Source organism: Diprion similis, chromosome 12 (assembly GCF_021155765.1).
Source record: "Diprion similis isolate iyDipSimi1 chromosome 12, iyDipSimi1.1, whole genome shotgun sequence".
NCBI lineage: Eukaryota > Metazoa > Arthropoda > Insecta > Hymenoptera > Diprionidae > Diprion > Diprion similis.
Window position 1 is genome coordinate 12,401,809 of NC_060116.1, and position 6,000 is coordinate 12,407,808.

Here is a 6,000-nt window from a genome sequence, read left to right on the forward strand (position 1 = left end):
TGTTACGAAGTGAAAAAAAAAAACAACCAAAAACGAGCTAATATTATACAAAAAGTTTTCGACAAGTACGACGCTTTGTACATCAAATAAGAGAAACAAGAAACGATTGGATGAACGAAGAAACATTTAGCGTAGAATAAAAAAAAAAAAAAAAAACGAAAATACTGGAACAAACCAGAAGACGTGCGCTGATTGGTTTGATACTAGTTAGTCCTGTGTGGGCGGATAAAGTGTATATGTAGATACTTATAAGTGCACATAATTCCCCCCGAGGCTGCCTTAGCACTCAAACAAATTACTTTATTGCAGGAAATAGCCGCAGCGAATTGTCAACACGGAGAATAATTGTAATTAGTTTGTGTGTAGCGGGTATTACGAAGCAAAGTTGTCTCACCTTCGTTAGGCCGTTTTTTCGTTCCGCATACACGGCTGGTGTATTTTATTTAATGAAAATGTCAAGTTCAGGATATCCAGCTTTCGAGTTTGACGATTTCACTTCTTTTTTGATTTGACCCTCGGCGTGAAAATCGACCAAAAAACAATTCGAATTTGAAAAGGGACGAAACACGTTATGAAATAAAATTGATAGCAGTTTCTGTGCCATGATTGAGTGAAAAAAAAAAACATTAAAACAGATTGAAAAAAAAGCAAAAACTGAAAATCGAATTATCACAATCAAATCCCTCGAGCTAATTGCAAGCAATATCACTCCCCGGAGTTTTTATATTTTTCAACCGTCTTAATTATGAAAACCTCCGGATATGGTGACCCTGCGAGATTCATCTGCGACCTGGATCTTATTTCAGAGCTGCTAATCTTGAAAAAATTGCGCAAATTGACTGTTGAAAAAAGAGCAAGTGAGATTAAATTTTTTAATCTTTTTGAATATTTTTTGGTACCAGGAAAACACGTATTGTTCGATTCAATTTATCGCCCATTCTCGGTCCCGGAATAATTGTTAGCGCGTCCGTACAAACATGTATAGAGAACTGCCTGCAGTGACGAAATAAAAAAAATGTGACAAAACAACGGCTATGGAAAGTGCGAATTGGTCGACGGAGGAGTCGCGCTTCAAGGTATCAGTGGAAAAATGGGATCAAACATTATTACGATGCCGAATTTACGTTCAACTTAAGCTCTTGCTGTTAGAACGATTCCGATTATTTACACTCGATGAGTCTCATGTAAAAGAATTTTTTTTCTTCTTCTGTTTTATTATTTTAATTTACACAATTAAAGGCCCAATTAAACCAGGCATTTTACTTTCGGAACTGAGGTTACACTAATTTTGAAAGCAATTTCCCGCTGTCGAGTCTGACGAATTTATTTCGGTCCAGGTATCGAAAAAATTAAAAATTAAGAAGTAAAAAAGTGCAAAAGAATGATTCAAACATCGAAAATGATGTGCAAATTTATCGGTCTGGATAACCGATATGAATGTCAAAAGTTTGGGGAGTTGGAATCGTTTCGTGTAGCTTATAGCTGCGAATAACTGCTTCAAGCTTATTTCTGGAAAGTTTCTTCTCGATTCGCGATCGGCCTGGGAACGGGCATCTCGTACTTCGTGATCTGCAGTCGATTGAGCAATTTTCCCCTGATAGGAGAAGTTGGCGGCTACCCCAAAGGGCTAACATCGACGAGGGCTGGACTAACCTCTGAAAACCGGGAACGTGGGCGAAAGGAATACGGCAATCAGCGCCCATGATCCTGGACAGTTTGACGACGGGGATAAAATTTGAGAGAGAAGTAAAAACCGCGTTCATCGCGGTTTCCCACGAGTGATTCGAGCCTGAATAAATTCTCCGAGGAGACCGGAAAACGAAAAATAAAATGGTTTCGTTTCTTTCTTCCGCCCTTATTTTATCAGTTCCTCGGTTTCATCGCTTCCGCAGAGATCGATCAATCTGACCGTGACGCAATTAATGATGAAAAGTTTTGCAAACGTGTAACCTACACGTGGCGAACAGCGAATATTCGGATTATACCGCGGATTGGTGAAGTGAATAAAAAAAAAAAAATAAAGCGGGAATATGGATTTTTCGCATATGGTTTAAATATTTCGGGGACACCGCGGTGACCCGATTTCTTGACATTTTGCCCCCATTCGAATGACTATAAGCAGCTTTTGCTGCAGCGTGCAAAAGCTGCAAGCTCGGGAAGTCTGCTGGGGTTTCCCTTGCCAAATCCAAGCTACGCATAACTTCGCTTATATACACGCGTTGTAGATTATACTTTGCAAGCTTGTACCGAGAAAAAGTTTCCGAGGATTAATTGACACGTGTATTCAACGGGTTGTTGTTCGAACATTTCATTCGGAGCTTTCGGGGAAAGTGAGAATAAAATAAACGCAAGTAAATGCAGACTTCGTCGATATTATATATAGAGATTATATGCAAAACACTGACGGTTTTTGAAGCAGTAAAAAAATTTTCGAATGCAATCAAAAATCAAGCGAGTCACTCTCCGCGTATTTCCTGTCGAACTCGTACGAATCTACGCAATTCGCCGCAGTCACGGCAATGTCAACTTGTCTACAACGCACGTACGTCACTCCGTCGCACTGGCAGAAACGGCAGACAAAACGGAGCTTTCCATCCCTGCATGCCTGGCAAACCGCCAATGACGTGTTAGCACGTTTTACCCCGTATCTGCAAGTGTGCTTAGCTATATATGCCGGAATTTATTCAGCATCGCTATCAAAGCTCGTACGATTCTGACGCGTCGTATTATGCAGTCGTTAAAGATTTTGCCAACCGATGTCCTATATCCGTGCAATTATTTCTCTTCTAATGATTTTTCCTCTCCGATCCCCCTTGGTTATAATATCACTCACCCTGGACATAAATGGAGAAAATAATTTCCACTTTACACGATAGATACTTCGAAGAAACTTATTGAGAGGAAATATATTTTTCTCTTCTTTAAATAGCTCGACAGTTTACATAGCCTCAAGGTTTTTACGCAAAGAGAATGATATTATACTGCAATTTGAATCTGGCGAACAGTTTCTATATACACGCGACTGAATTAGAGTTCCTCGCTGAATTGAGACAAGGAAATTCTGCGCGCTTGCGGGAATAAGGGAGGAAAAAAGAAGTAGAAAATAGTCTCGAGAAATAAGGAAGAGGGAATTAAGGACCCTTGGGTCAGCAGTGGATTATCTAATGGTGAATCGTGCAGCTCTCATGCATAATTGCCCGCCCTTGGTGAGGGTGGGTGTGTATAAAGCACTGTTCAAACGCTTCGGAATTGGCTATGCGGACTCAGTCCGAGACATGAAGTATCAGAAAAACCTCATGCAAATTCAGATGAGTATAGACTAATTATAAATAAATGGTAGTTTTATTTTGATTGCAAAAATTTACGATTGCACAAATTATTAGCGCTGCATCATTATGCGCACTGCGTTCGCAGTCACGAGAGGCAGACAAAGTGTGAAAAGATTCTTATGATATGGGTCCAAGCCTTCGACAAACTCCAACACCTGATAAATATTTCATGAATGCAGGCAGCGCTGAGGGGACGAGGAGAAACGGCGGGCTTAAGAAGCGTCGAGCTCTCGATACTCCCCTTGGAGGGGGTTGATTTAGACATGGCCTAGAGGCGAACAGGGTCACCTGGTCGAAGTAATCCTGGCCGCAGGATATGCTTCGGTACATGAGCTGAAGCTCGATTTATGCGAAAATTTGTACGGGATTGCAAAAAGGGAAATTACTAGAGAATGATAAAGAGGAGGATGCAAGGGGAGGGGGTGGGGGGTTAATTTAGACATTAAAGATGGATTATAATTGTACATTATAATGAGGACTTACCGCGGGTATATATGTATAGAAGGACAAATTCAAGCGGTGCAGTTCGCGGTCTCTTTTATACAGCCCGGGTATAATAATTAAGGCGTTGGGGGTTTTCTCGGTGGGTTAATTTAAACTTTATTAATAAAAAAGCAGGATAAAAATCAGCTCATCCTGGAAGCACAACTAACCGTAGATTCTAATCTAAATGTTAAACCGCCGGCACGTGCTAGCACTACGAAAATACACATGGATATATGTGTAATATAGGTAGTTGGTATAGTTGAGGGAAGGTTGAGGGGTTGATTTGCCCGGTAAAAATGAAAATATATGTCTACATATTTATAATACACGGGAATAACGGGACGAAATTAATTCAAGAACGAGTGAAAATCAACGTGCATTATGTATTATTCATAGAAATTATGCAAGACTTTGCAAGCTGCTGTTCGTCGCGACGTGATATGACGTTAGAAATTGCAGAAGCGTCATGCGCGTGCAGTTTTATAGAGTACATTCAAGTAGGACGCGGATAAAACAATCGAAACGATTAGCGGAAGCTCGTTGGCTTCGAAACAGTGAAACGATAACAACGAATATGCGCTGTTTGTAAACAAGATTCTATAATCACCTCGTTTACAGGATTTTCAAAATTTTCAAGTATATATGTTACAAGTTTCGTCTTGGGAAATCTCGTGAAAATACCCAAGATTCATCGATCAATGCTCAGCGGAAATTTGCGGGATATTTAACACCCAAATCGCAAACATGTGCGATCATTGCTCGTGAGTATTGATTCAACCTCATTTTTCGTCGTCGTCGAATTGACTTAGAACCACGTAGATTAATCCCAGCTTCTAAAAAATCTCCGCGATTTGTCAGACCGATAAGAATATACGGTATATTTTTTGTGCAATTCTTGAATGTTCTAATCTTTGCAGAAAAGTCACCGGGCAGAAGGGCTACACTGGCCAAGTGACCTGCAAATGCGAGTGAGTATGCACAAAACTGTAGCGCTAGTTTGTTTGCGGGTTGATTTTGAAAAATTGAAGCTTGAAATTTGCGTATTTTTACTAACCACACGGGAAATACTTTTCTTTCCGTTCTTTCAGAGGCGACAAGAAAGAAGAGGAAAAAGAAAAGGATAACGCGAACAATGGCGGCTGCTGCGGAAAAAAGTACGAACTAAAACAGTATATAAACAACTCCGTGGTTTCAGGTCCCGGGTGAATTGGGTTTTATATAGTCTTGCGAATAGCGTTTGCAAAATTTTCCCCTTCGTTGCTCTCCTCCGTCCTTGAACAAGACCTCAATGATTGCGGAAAAGTTTCGAATTGCATGAACACTCGACGGGCGAAGAGTGTGTGGAAAAATAAGACGAAGTAGGTAAATACGATGCGGAATGCGTCTCGGAGAAAAAGCTTTTCGAAAACGTGGAATTTAAGGGCGGTTTTAACCGTCGTCTGCACTCGACTTTGCTGTCGCTGTTAGGGTGTAACATCGCAAGAAGAGAAAACAAAGTACAGAATCGCGTTGCAAAAGTGTTTACACCGAATTACCCTCGCCAACAATGAGAATTACGCATTTCCCTATCCGACTTGGAAAGTGTAACTTTTTTCCTCTCCCCCCTTCATCGCTCGCCTTTATTGTATGCATGTCACCGTAACAAAACTGGTAAACTTTTTTCGGCTAGTTTTCTCCTTCACGTTAATTTTCTCTCGCAACAAGAAATCGAGCCACGACTGATCCCAACTGCATTTTCCAAATCCCTTCCTCGTACAAATCGGTAATTGAAAAAATCGCTTCCGGATTCCTCGGCAACCTTACGACCCGTATAATCGCCGCCTGACGATGGATAAAGTGTAATATCAATCGAGAGATCCGAGGGCTGGAAGGTCGCTGGGTCGATATTGTGCATACTAACATGGCGGTACTGAATGTGCAGAGTGGAGAAGAGGAAGGAGCCGAGCGGATGCTGCGGCGCGGCCTGTTGCACCTCGGAAAAGAAGACCGAGGAAAAGGGCGGATGCTGTGCAGGTGGAGGGCCCGCGAAAAAGGAGGAAAAGAAGCGCAACAGCACTGCCGGGGGTGGCGGATGTTGCGCGGGAAAGTAACCCTCCTTAAAGATCAGCGAAAGACCAGCCGGGCGGCGGTCATACGGGTTTCTGTTTGTAATCACAATCAGCGACTCTCGCCCCCTAATTCACCC